The 14801-nt window shown below is 33.8% G+C and overlaps 1 protein-coding gene across 2 annotated transcripts in view; it reads left to right on the plus strand.

Annotated features, from left to right (window-relative positions):
• The window catches only part of RAB28 (RAB28, member RAS oncogene family), a 94661-nt gene that overhangs the window by 22175 nt on the left and 57685 nt on the right, over positions 1-14801 (plus strand). The window lies entirely within an intron of this gene.

Here is a 14801-nt window from a genome sequence, read left to right on the forward strand (position 1 = left end):
ATTTTATGATATTACACTGCAGCTTCAGCTCTGCCCCAGAGATTTTGAGAGATACATTTCATTAAATGATACCCTGTTCTAGGGAAGGAAGCAGTGTCTGCATGGAATTTTGTGTGCATTGTTCCTTGCTCTCAGCGCTCATAAACTTCCTTTTCTAAATTTTTGAGGTTTGTTCCTAAATACAGATTTTTTTTTTTGAGAAAGAGTATATTGGGAGAGGAGTGGTGCTTGGAAAAATGATGGATAAGTAATTTTTGAGATCTGTCTCTTGGGCTATGATATACAGCATATAAAAATTATAAGACTGAATTCAGTACAGGATTATTATTTGGCTCATAGTCCTGCAATGCATTTACCCTGGTAAAGGGGACCGTAATAAGAGTTTTCAAATATATAAGATATGATATTACCTAATCTTCTACAACCTATTTGAGGTCAGAAAAAGAGAAAATGAATTTAAATTATACCATGGAGAATTCAGGTTAGGAACTGTTTCCTGACTATAAGCTTTGTTAAATCAATATCCAAGTATACTACCAAGAGAATTATCTTCTCCAAAAGTCTTTAAAAATGCAGTGCATTTTTTTGGGTCTATAATTGTTTAGGAAATAGTACTTCCTGAAGGACCAAGCCATGATTTCTTCATTATGTGGTTTTGCACACTTAGATGAACATTTAATAAATCCAAGCCTTACTTCAAAACCATTACAAAACAGGTGTGAATATCATTTCTCTGAAGAGTTAAAAATATAAATTTTATAATACTTTCTAGAAAACAGTATCACATATCACAAAATGGATGGCTTGGGTAAAAGAAACATTTTTTTTAAAGCTTTAGTTAAATTTTGCTCATCTATTTTTTAGATCTAATTGAGTGAATCAGATGCTTTTCAATTCATTGAAATCCCCCTTTACAAATCATAAGTTTTGATGAGCTTAGGTTCTGTTTCTGAGTGCAGCTTTTCATTTTAGGAGATCATTTGTTAGTCATTCGTCATGTCACCAAAGCATTGGTTTATATTATAGTTAGATGTGTGCTTTATTGGAGGTTTCCCGTCACCTTTTGGGAAATTATAGAGTAAGGGAGTGATGGGGGTTGGGATTTGTTTTCATTTCTTTCAGGATATAATCTAACTACATCTGGAGTAATGGTGTAGTGGTGCACAATTATATACATTATGTTATGTGTTTATGCTATCCTGTGAGGCCTCCACCATTGGTCACTGTCTAAGACAGGATGTCAGGCTAGATGGGCTATTGGACTGTGCTGGTGATGCCATTCCTGGGTTTCAAAAACAAACATTTATATAATTATATGAATTTATGCACAAAACTGTTACAGTGTTATGTTTGAGATATAATTGCATGAAAGTCAAAAGAATTTTTTCACTTTTGGTTTAGCTCTAACCCCTTTCTTGTATTTATAATACTTTCTTTCAGAATATGATCATATAATAGAGTATGCAGACACATAGAATGTTACATGTGTAAAATTAAGTGATTAGAGATGAACATTTTCCTGGATATTATTTACTGCTCTCTGTCACCGGCCCAGTTTCATATGGTCAATATGATCATGTAGTGAATGATCTTACAATTTGTGTTTACAAGTTGATGTTACATTATAGTAGTATGCACTCATTTTCTTTTTTGGGTATATATTAAAAAGCAAAGACTTTTTTTTTGAGCAACACCAAACTAATTAAAGAGATTTTATTAAGAGTTTCTATATCAAGGGCCTCATGAAACATTGGAACGTTTTCCAAGTCAAGGAAGCAGCTCCCAGATTCAGAGAATGTTCCAGATGGCAAGGCTTTCACAGTTGTTTCATCTGACTTTTTTCATTCATCAGATGAGTGTTATATGTGTTCAATCTATTGTTTCTTTTTATTCCTCTTTTTCTGCTTTCTCTTGAGTTAATTGATTATTTATTATTACATTTTATTTCACCTATTAACTTATACATATTATATATTTATATATTATATTTTTAGTTGTTTCCTTAAGATGTTCACTATACATCCTTAATTAGTCTACCTTCAAATAATAGTATATCTCTTCGTGTGTAGTATAAGGAACTTAAACATTAGTGTTTAATTACCTCCTGCCCCAATCCTTTGTGTTATTGTTGTCAGATATATTTTTACATATTCTATAAATAATTTTTTCTTTAAACAGTCATTTAGCTTTTAAGAGCAATTAAAAATAAGAAAAAAAGGTACATTTTATTTTACATTTACTTATTACATTGCCAACACTCTTTATTTATCTGTTTAGATCCAAGAGTCTGTTTGATAGCAGATTCTGCTTGAAGAACTTCCTTTAACATTTCTTTTAGAGTAGATCTATTGACAATGAATTTCCTCAATTAAAAGCAAAGACTTTAGATACTGGTTAAAGGCAAAGCAAAAGAAGCATGATGGGAAGACGTTTGAAGCTGAATTATTATGATCATTATCTATACAGAGTCATCATCTGCCTAAATGATCTTTTAAAAATTCGTTATTCTGTCCTATTCTTTGCTTGAATAGAAAGCATATGTTGAAAAGAAGTATGTGTAGGCTATGAAAATATTGGCAGCAGTAGCCAACTTTTAGCCAAAGTTTAGCAAAAAGATGGGATACAGAGAAAATTTCCATACAAAGAGTGTGTGAATTTGTTCCATAGTAAGAGCTTATAATTAGTAAGTTATAAAATCATGTACTTTTTATTAAAATATGGTAAACTCTCAGAAATTTGGGCTGAGGATTGAGAATAGTTTTAGGTAAAGATGAATTACAGGTTTATTTTTGTAAAAATTACATTTTATTATGGTTTAACTAGTGTAGGTTAATGATATAGGCAGCAGAGGAAGGGACTTGCTTTAATGAAATAGAATTGATAATTAGTAAGTTAATTATTTCAGTATATAATACTTAAAAGTATATAATATATTTGACCCTTGAACAACACAGGGGTTAGGGGCATAGTTCCTTCCTGCAGTCAAAAATCCACGTTTAATTTATAGTCATCCCTCTGTAAACTCTGTTCCTCCTTATTCACGGTTCTGCATCCATGGATTGAATCAACTTCGGATCATGTAGTACTGTAGTATTTACTATTGAAAAAAAAAATCTGCATGTAAGTGGACCTGCACAGTTCAAACCAGTGTTGTTCAAGGGTCAGCTGTACTTAAAACAAATTAATTTATTTTATTTTATATTCAATTCTAAAAGGTTATAAAACAGTAGTGTTATTTCTTTGTACTGTTTAAGATTTTAAATGAAGTATTGAGTCGTGGTTAAGATCAGAGTGTTTTAAATTTAGACAGACTTTGCTTACAAGCCCAATTTCTTCACTTACGAGCAGTGTAACATCAGACAAGTTATGTCTTTAAGTCTCAATTTCTTCATCTAGAAGTAAGGATAATGGTTTCTGTCTGATAAAGTTGGTTTAAGGATTATATGAGCTATTACATAAAAACACTTGGAACACATATCCTGTACACTGTAAGTGCTCAATAACTATTAGTTATTATTATTAATCATAATAGCCTTTTAAAAGCATGGACTATAGTTTCAGTTAGAAAGATCACAAGTTACAAATTAGTACAGCTGACATAGATATTTTACAAAAGTAGCCTGAAGAAAATGGTTCCTAGAGAATTCCTTTGTCACCATCTTATTCCTTGCTTTTTTTTTTTTTTTTTTTTTTTGCGGTACGTGGGCCTCTCACTGTGTGGCCTCTCCCGTTGTGGAGCACAGGCTCCGGATGCGCAGGCTCAGCGGCCATGGCTCACGGGCCCAGCTGCTCCGCGGCATGTGGGATCCTCCCGGACCGGGGCACGAACCCGTGTCCCCTGCATCGGCAGGCGGACTCTCAACCACTGCACCACCAGGGAAGCCCCTTATTCCTTGCTTTTTACCACGATAGTTCTCATGCTGTGTGTTGGGTAGGGCAATTCATTCAGAAAACATTGTCGAGTGCCAGCTATGTGTATTCAGCTAGCCATTGTTAATTTGTGCAAAGGGTTGAACCGCAGAGAGTGCTTAAGGAGTGATTGGGACCTGCTAATCTGGGTCTTAATTTTATTCTTTTTCTCTACCATCTTCAAGTTTTCTAGGAATTTGACTTTCTTTTGCTTTGTCTGGTTGTTGGGATTAATAAATAAAATTATGTTCAAATTTCCGTGGAAGGCTCTACTTTTCCCTAGTGAGGTAAAAAAATATTCCTGGTAGTAACTTTCAAAATGAGAAAGAGGGAGGATTTCCCTGGTGGTGCATTGGTTAAGAATCTGCCTGCCAATGCAAGGGACACGGGTTCAAGCTCTGGTCCGGGAAGATCCCACATGCTGCAGAGCAACTAAGCCCGTGTGCCACAACTACTGAGCCTGCGCTCTAGAGCCTGTGAGCCACAACTACTGAGCCCGCGTGCCACAGCTACTGAAGCCTGTGCACCTAGAGGCCATGCTCCACAACAAAGAGAAGCCACCGCAATGAGAAGCCTGCGCACCACAACGAAGAGTAGCCCCCGCTCACCGCAACTAGAGAAAGCCTGTGCACAGCAACTAAGACCCAATGCAGCCAAAAAAATAAAAATAAATAAATAAATTTATTTTAAAAAATGGGAAAGGGGTAAGTCATCTACTTATTCTGTGTGTTTTGTGGAAGTTCCATTGGAGTTTGATGATGTCTGCAGCTCCAAGTACAATGCGTTGTCTGATTGGCTATGAATATAGCCACATAAGCACCTGGAAACAATTATATTACCATCTAAGGCAACTTCTGCACCAGGCTTAATACCTGATTTCCTGGCCTTGAAGGTCTTGCTCTCCCAGCATCGGGGCACTCTCACTTGATCAGAGCCTGCGCTGCAGAACCTAGGGATTTTCAATATATGACCACTTATTACAGGCTTATTACAGGTGCACCTGACCATGGCCCAACACACAATCACCAACTCTCATGTGAACTATGGCACTAGCTTCCTAACTCTTCCTCCTGCTCTTAGCTTTGATCTCCTAAATCCAGTTCCCAAATCATACTGTATGACTTCTCTCCTTAAAACCCTCTAGTGCTTTCTCATCACACTAGAATGAAATCCAAACTCCTTATCCAATTTCATCAAGCACAGGGTTATCTGACTCCTACCTACATCTCAGACCTCATTTTCTACTAAATGCTCCCTTGCCCACTATATGTGTAAGGCACATTTGTCTTGGCTGGCTCCATTTTGTCATTTGGATCTCATCTTAAATGTCATCTCCTCAGAGTTGCCTTCTTTGACCGCTCAAATCTAAACGAGTCATCAAGTCCCTTTTTGTCAGGACGTTCTGTTTCAGTTATTTGCATAGTCTCATTGTCATCTGATATCATTTCTTGTTTGTTTCTTGTCTGTCTAGGCTCTGTGAAAGCTAGGGACCTCATCACTTAGAACAATCTCTGAATGAATGAATACCAAATGAGTGAATAAAAGCCTTTTCAGGAAGACTCTCTTGAAATTAAAAGTGTATATGGCCTGGGATGTGTTATTCAGGGAAAATGGTTTTCTTAATAAGTAGGTAACAGAGAACTTACTAGATGACCTTCAGGCCCAACTGGCCTAGTGAATTCCACTCTGGTGAATAATGTCAGAGTTTCTTAAGAAACACATTGAAGTTATATTATGCTGGGTCATGTTAGAGATAAAATGTCATAGATTTTATATCATGACTTTAGGTTAAATAAATTAAAAAAATTAGGAATTTTGCTTCATTTTCTTGTGACTTTTACATACTGGTAGAAACTTACACTTTCAACTTTTTATTTACAAATTTTAAATTTGTGTGTTTAATTTAAAAATCAGAGTCTGCACTCAAATACACTTTTAGTTTTTCTTTTAGTGTTTCAGGGAAAGTTCAGATTAAAATGAAATGAACACTCAGGAATATTAATTTTTTAAAGATTAATTTTATATTCAATCCATGTTTTATAACCACATGGCATTTTAATTTGTCATTTTGTTATTTTCTATCTTTAAGCTGTTATGTTTTCCTACTATCTGATCCATCACCTAGTTTCTCCCCTGACTAGCTAACATTCTCAGTTGGATAGATTGTAAACAGAAATTAACAGGGTTGCATAGGAGCTGCCCCCTTCCTGATTTATAGCATCTTAGTTAGTGGAGGGGTGGTGGTTATCAGTAACTTGTATTGGGAGTAGGAATTATCATGCTCCAGTATAGAGTGGATGGATGAATGATTTCTACTCTTAAAGATATTAAACAGATCCTTTCCCAAATAAAGACTAATAACTCAGATTTTTAAACAATCTTCATGACAGATGAGGGCATAGAGAAGAGTGCATCAACACTAATTAACAATGTTGAGTGTATATTCTTCTTAACAGTGATTGATTGTTCTTGGAGTACTATCTCTGCCCAGGAAGTGATGTTTTACACTGTGAGGTTCAAAGGTTACATTTTAATGTACCCTGTAAGTTGTGTTCCCTGAACTCCATGGAAATGTATTAGTAAAACAAGTAAATTTTAAGTTGAAAATTTTACTGATGCTCTCAGTAAAGTTATCACAAGGCTTTTAAAGACTCTTCTTTATTCTTCATAATAGATGAGTATGAGATGACTTTATGTCCAGCTTTAAGAACTTTATGGGAATTTACATGAAAGTACTTACCTATACTGCGACTCTTTTGAGTTTTAAAAAATTCTTATTGTATCTGGAGAGTGGAAATGTGAAACTATGAAGTAAGTAACATTTACTTTGATTCCTATTTTGGAGGATTCATATCAACTTTTATAAAAGTGAACAAGTGAGTCATTATTACCAGTTTGTTTAAAAGAGTTTACAATTTATAAAGCATAAACAAAAACTCTTTTGAGGATTTGAAAAGTTCATTCTGTTTATACAGTCTAAATTATAACATTCTGCCCCTTACCCATTTACTTTAATATGGTTCTTTTTGTTCTGGTGATAGTAATCCCAAAAGTATCAGACCCAAGTGTCTTTTTCAGATGGACCTAATGTTTCTGTTGCTTCATTTTTTTTCTTTTTCCTCTCTCTATATGTAAATTTGTCAAATAGAGCTATGACTATTTACATACTGGAGGATGCTGGTAGCATCTTATTCTGTTACTGATAGCATCAGTGTTCTGTATACTGAGTGAGAGAGTATTTTAATACGTACGCTTACAGCTGTTCTCTTATGTGGTATTTCACGCTCCTACTGTACATTAAGAACACTGATAGTATTTCAAGTTTAATTGGTTGAGTAGTTTTATCAAATTAAATGCATAAGCTTGCATTCACACTGGTGTTGTGACTGATACATTGGGGAAGAAAATGTCAAATAAGTGCTTTTTCATAATACTAATCAGAAACTATTTTTCACCTGACAGTTGTTGCAGTGATGTTATTATGTCATTTCATAGTTACTTTTTTTTAGTTGGCCTACTTTAAACCATTTTGGCAATATTACAGTTTACTTAGCTTGAGAAGTTTAAGGATTTTGTGGTTTTGTTTTGTTTGTTTTGGGGGAATTGTGTAAGCATTTCGGTCATAGCAATCTGTTTATATGATTTCTGTCTGTCTTTCATTGTCATGATAGAGAAAGTGTATTAAATGCTAAAGAAAGCATAATCCACCTGTTTCTTTTATGATGACTCTCTGATTTTAAATTTTAGAAGAAATTAAAAATTAAATATTAAAAAAGAATACAGCTATAAAAACTTTTTGTGAAAAGATTTGAGAGTTTTATTAATGTAATTTAAGCCCCTTTAATGATTTACTTTATATTTGCTGTGATTGTTTAATAAATCCAATATAGATTAAAAGAACACTATAGTGGGGATCAGAAAACTTTGTCCTGCTACTGTCATTTTATCTAGCTACATTATCTTGGCAATTTATTTAATCACTTAAGATGATCCTCATGTATAAAATAAGGGGATTGTACTAGGCAATCATGAGCACCTTCTATTCCTAAAATATGATGACCCAAACTATGTTTAGTTGTAAGTCTGATTAATTGAACATATTTGTTGCCATACAATTTTAAGAGAATTTAACTTTTCATGTGATTGAAATCCTGTCTTCTTATCTTTGCAGAGATGATTTCTTAGGCTCATTTTATCATTCAGTTATTAGATTATTAAGTATCCATTTTCTATATACATGAATAGGTGCATATACCTAATAACAATAAATATAACCAATATTTATTGAATTCTTAGTATTTGCCAGGCACACCCTGGAAATATGACCAACTTTCAAGTGCTTTTTGGGGCTCTAAAAATAGCATTTCTTATTTTTCTTTGAAGTATAGTTGATTTACAATATTATGTTAGTTTAGGGTAAACAACATCATGATTCAATATTTTTATAGATTATACTCCATTTAAAGTTATAAAGTATTGGCTATATTCCCTATGCTGTACAATATATCCCTGTAGCTTATTTCTTTTATACATAGTAGTTTGTACCTTTTAAGCCCCTACCCTATCTTGCCCCTCTTCCCTTCCCTCTCTTTACTGGTAGTGACTAGTTTGATCTCTATAATGTTCTGAAAAAGTCACCTTTTTTAGAGCAGAGTTTTTTATTTTATTTTTTTACTGTTTGGAATTATGTAGGTGTTCTGTAACTAAAGCTCCATGAATGCAGAGACTGTCTACCTTGTTCACTGCTGTGTCTCTAGTATCAAGCTCAGTCCCTGGCACACAGAAGATGCTCAATAAATACTTGCTATGAATGACTAGAAAATTATTAATTCTCTACCTTAGTAAAAGATGAAACTATGGAAATTTTGAGATGATAAAGAGAAAATAATACTGTTTTTTTTTCCTAGCTTTTGTAATACTCTGAGGCTAGGTTTTTCATCTGGAAGAGGCATAGAATAACAGCCTCACTTGGTGCTTATGAGTTACTACTATATAAGATCATGTAAAATGCCTCTGATATTACACACATAGTTCTTTTGAAAACGAAACTCTTAGCCCTCATCACTTAATTTTCATTCAAAATTTTAATTTTAAAAAGATATGAATTGGTATTTTCCCTTATGGATATTTATTTTATAGTGTGTTCTAGCACCTTAATATCTTTAATATAGAGACAGTATGAGTAGTGGTCAAGGACACAGACTTCTAAGTAAGACCACTTAGGTTCAGATATGGGCTCGCTTATTTAAATGTGTGACCATGGTAAGGTACTCACCCTCTTTGTACCTTAGTTTTGTCATCTGTAAAATGGAAATAACAATAGCACCTACCTTATAGGGAGGTCGTTATAAAAATTAAATATATGTAAAGCTCCTAAAACTGTGCCTGGTATATATAGGTGCTGTATGTGTTAGTTGTTATTATTGTATTTCCCACTCTTTCTCCAGATCCTCTCTTCTAGTTATGGGTACTGGGAGGAGGTATTGCCAAGTCTCGTATATTTTTAATTTAAGGATTTAAAAATCAAAAACATTAAAAATTTTGTGGAATGTCTTTGAAATACATCAAAAATGATTAAAATTTTGGTTATAATTATTGTTTGGAAGCCACCCTTCACGTTACTTGTAGTTTAGAAGTATATTTTTCTGAAAAAATATTTAAATTCTATTAATGGAGGTGATATAATTTTGATATTCAATCTGAATGGTGAAAGTTGCCATGAATTTTTATCTTAAGTTTATTTTGCTTTTGTAGACATGTGTCTAATAAAAAAAAAGATGCTGCATAAACCATCATTGGAGTTTGAATGTACTTCTGTTTTTGGTTGAGGTATAAATGTTATTTCTGGCTGTGTCCTTCATACTTAGTTCTTCTTACAACAAATGGAAAGGCCTTAATTGTACCTAAGGGAATAGTTAATCCACAGTGGACATATGGTGGACAAAAGCCGAGTCTAGTAAATGAAATAAAATTATAAATGGTAAAGATTTGAATGCTTACAAAGTCTGGCAGCTATAAAAGATAGTGTATTGTTTGAGATTAGCAAATTTTCTCTGAAGCATGATAGTAATAATTCTTTTCTTGGTGTGTTTTTGTTGTATATTTATATGTAAATTCGACTGAAAGACATACTCTCAACTTATGTATAAAGCATATTTGTCTTTTTTTTATTGTTCATTAAGCTTTGTGATGTGACTTTGACGTCAGTAATAAAGGCTGATGATATCACATTTTTGGAAAGTTACTGCTCTTTTGATTGGGGGCAGTTAATTAGCATTAACCCAGAACAGCTCTTGGGCTTTATGGATTTGAGCATTATATGTGGTTGCACTGCTCCAGCAAAAGGTTAAGTATTAATGGAAAATGGTCACAGCCCTTTTACTTAAAGAAAACATGTTACTTGTAAGTTTTCTTTTGATTTTATTTTTACAGTTACATTGAATGTCTTCATTCATTTAGCCATCCATAAAGCAAATATTGTTGCACATGCGGTGGATAATAAGTCTTTTTAGGACTACTTGTGTGGCATGTCACAGATCATTAACTGCAAGTAACCACCTGACTTGAGGGAAGCCTGGAAGCATCATTATAGTGAAATAAGCTTTTATTTAGGTATCACTGCAGCACATTGATTTATTGAAATGTCACCAATTGCTACTGTGAAAATATATTCTCATTATCATTCAGGGAATGGTAAAAATTAACCACTGTATACTGTAAAAGATATATATTGCTAACAGTGAAAAAAATAAGAATAAATATTATGGTCTGTATTTTTCTAATAATTAAAGAATTAATTAGATGATTAATTAGGCTAAATTAGGTAATTCTTGTAGGATGTTTTCACATCTATGTGTGATTCTATACATGTGTTAAAGGCATGTTCTCAGTTCTTTCTAATTTGAAATACCTTAAAATTAAGCAGCATAGAAAGATAATAGCAAACTTAATATAACTATTGTATTTAAGACAGTCAATCCATAAAGTAATAAGCTCTTTCTGTGAGCACATGGCTGCTTCCTAGGCACATATATCATGAATCCAGCCTTCAGGAAACTTGTCTTTTTGTGGAAGTAAGATTAACATAATGGACAAAAGGTACAAAAGAAAAACAACATATAGTTTAGCACTACTGTTTCAATGAGAGGGAAAGGATTAAGAGGAATGTAGACCTCAAACGGAGTTTTTGCAAAACTGGTAGGGTTTGGATACATCTTGTTATAGGTAAGTCTTGAGCCAATTGAGGGGTATCTCTGCATTTGGAATTTAATGTTGGCTTTAAAAATTTTTTTTAATTTATTTTTTATTGGAATATAGTTGATGTACATTGTTCTGTTAGTTTCAGGTGTATAGCAAAGTGAATCAGTTTTACATATATCCACTTTTTTTGATTCTTTACCCATATAGGTCATTACAGGGATTGAGTAGAGTTCCCTATGCTATACAGTAGGTCCTTATTAGTTATCTATTTTATATATAGTAGTGTGTATCTATCAATCCCAATCTCCCAATTTATTCCTACTCTCCTTTGCCCCCTGGTAACCGTAGGTTTGCTTTTTACATCTGTGACTCTATTTCTGTTTTGTAAATAAGTTCATCTGTACCATTTTTTTTGGATTCCATATATAAGTGATATCATATGATATTTGTCTTTCTCTGACTTCACTCAGTATGACAATCTCTAGGTCCATCTGTGTTGCTGCAAATGACATTATTTTGCTCTTTTTTATGGCTGAGTAATATTCCATATTATATATGTACCACATATTTATCCATTCCTCTGACGATGGACATGTAGGTTGCTTCCATGTCTTGGCTATTGTAAATAGTGCTGCAATGAACATTGGGGTGCATGTATCTTTTCAAATTATGGTTTTCTCCAGATATATGCCCAGGAGTGGGATTGCTAGATCATATGGTAGTTCTGTTTTTAGTTTTTAAGGAACTTCCTTACTGTTCTCCATAGTGGCTGTACCAATTTACATTCCCACCAACAGTATAGGAGGGTTCCCTTTTCTCCACACCATCTCCAGCATTTGTTATTTAGATTTTTTGATGATGCATTTCTCTAATAATTAGTGATGTTGAGCATCTTTTCATGTGCTTTTAGGCCAACTGTGTGTCTTTTTTGGAGACCTCCTAGAGTAATGAAAATAAAAACAAAAATAAACGGGACCTAATTAAACTTAAAAGTGTTTGCACAGCAAAGGAAATCATAAGCAAAACAAAAAGGCAACCCACAGAATGGGAGGAAATATTTGCAAACGAAGTGACCAACAAGGGATTAATCTCCAAAAAGAGCTCATGCAGTTCAGTATCAAAAGACAAACAACCCAATCAGAAAATGGGCAGAAGGAGCACTCCCACTACTGAGCATATAACCTGAGAAAACCATAACTCAGAAAAATACATGTACCACAATGTTCATTGAAGCTTTGTTTACAATAGCCAGATCATGGAAGCAACCTAAATGTCCATCGACAGATGAATGGATAAAGATGTGGCACATATATGCAATGGAATATTACTCAACCATAAAAAGGAACAAAATTGAGTTATTTGTAGTGGAAGAGATGGATCTAGAGTCTGTCATACAGAGTGAAGTAAGTCAGAAAGAGAAAAATACTATATGCTACCACATATATATGGAATCTAAAAAAAAAAAAAAGGTTCTGAAGAACCTAGGGGCAGGACAGGAATAAAGATGCAGACATAGAGAACGGATTTGAGGACATGGGGGAAAGGGGAAGCTGGGATGAAGTGAGAGAGGAGCATTGACCTATATACACTACCAAATGTAAAATGGATGGCTAGTGAGAGGCTGCTGTGTAGCACAGGGAGATCAGCTCGATGCTTTGTGACAACCTAGAGGGGTGGGATATGGAGGGTGGGAGGGAGGCTTAAGAAGGAGGGGATAGGGGGATATATGTATACATGTAGCTGATTCACTTTGTTGTACAGCAGAAACTAACACAACATTGTAATGCAATTATACTCCAATAAAGATGTAAAAAAAAAAAAAGAAAAAAGAAAATGGGCAGAAGATTTAAATGTTGACTTTTTTTACAAAAAAAAAAAATCTCCTAAGAACTCATTTTAGAGTTTCTTAAAATATGAGTTCCACTTCCATATTTTGGTGTTTGTTTCCATGCTAGGAGGATCTAAATAACAAAAAATATTAGAGCCTGTATTAGTTTGCCAGGGCTGCCATAACAAAGTACCTCAAACTGGGTGGTTTAAACAACAGAAATTTATTTTCTAACAATTCTAGAGGCTAGAAGTCTGAGATCAAGGTGTCTGTAGGGTTGGTTTGTAGATGGCTGTCTTCTCCCTTTATCTTCACATGGTCTTTCCTTTGGACATATCTGTGTACGAATCTCCTTTTTTAAGGATCACAGTCATGCTGGATTAGGGCCCATCCATATGACCTTCAATTTTACCTTAATTACTTCTTTAAAGGCCCTTATATTGAAATAAAGTCACATTCTGAGGGTCTGGGGGTTAGAACTTCAACATATTAATTTGAGGGAGAGCAGGTTTGACATAGTTCAGCCCAAAGCAGAGCTATTATGCTTTAATATGTTAGAAGTAAATCTCAAAGAATCATAGAAGTTGAAGCTAGAATAATACAGAAATCTTCTGATTTTATTATTTTATTTACTAATGAGGAAAACAAAATAAGAGCTCTTTTGAAAACGTTATGAAAAACAATGGACGTTAAATTTGTAGACCACCTTTGAATATTTAATATATGAAACTGTGGATTAGATTATTTGAATAACTTTTTGTTTGTTATCAGAATCAAATGCACATAGTATGCAAATTATTGGAAGAATGTTTCTAAAAGCAAATGGTGCCCTCCTCCTTTTTGTTCTGTTCTGGTACTTCTAAAATTATAATGGAAGCCAAAGGAAAGGAAAGTGAGTTGATTTACAGAAATAGAATATCACATATGACTTTTAGAACCACGTAGGCATACATTGAAAATACTGTGGGTTCAGGTCCAGACCACCGTAGTAAAGCGAATATCACAACAAAGTGAGTCACACAATTTTTTTGGTTTCCCGGGGCATGTAAATGTTATATTTACACTATACTGTAGTCTGTTAAGTGTGCAATAGCATTATGTCTAAAAAAACAACATACATACCTTAATTAAAAATACTTTATTGCTAAGAAAACACTAATCATCATCTGAGCCTTTAGCAAGTTGTCTTTTTGCTGGTGTAGGGCCTTGCCTCATTGTTGATGGCTGCTAAATGATCAGGGTGGTAGTTGCCAAAGGTTGGGCTGGCTGTGGCAATTTCTTAAAATAAGACAATGAAGTTTGCCTCATTGATTGATTGTTCCCTTCACAAACACTTTCTCTTCTGCATGCAATGCTGTTTGATAGCATTTTACCCACAGTAGAACTTCTTTCCTCAGACATAAAAAAGAATGAAATACTGTTATTTGCAGCAACATGGATGGACCTAGATAATATTATGTTTAGTGAAATAAGCCTGACAGAGAAAGATAAATACTATATGATATCACTTATATATGGAATGTAAAAAATAACACAAAGGAATATATATGTATACATGAAACAGAATCACAGATACAGAAAACTTGTGGTTACCAAAGAGGAGAGGGAAGGGAGGAGGGACAAATTAGAAGTATGGAATCAACAGGTACAAAATACTATATATAAAATAGATAAGCAATAAGGATTTACTGTATAGCACAGGGAATTATACCAGTTATCTTGTAATAACCTATAATGGGATATAATCTGCAAAAATACTGAATTACTATGCTGTAAACCTAAAACTAACACAATATTATAAATCAACTATACTTCAATAAAAAATCAACAACAAAAAATAGTCACCTGACAAAGAAAAAAAAAT

Source organism: Phocoena phocoena, chromosome 5, assembly GCF_963924675.1.
Source record: "Phocoena phocoena chromosome 5, mPhoPho1.1, whole genome shotgun sequence".
In the NCBI taxonomy this organism is placed as follows: Eukaryota; Metazoa; Chordata; class Mammalia; order Artiodactyla; family Phocoenidae; genus Phocoena; species Phocoena phocoena.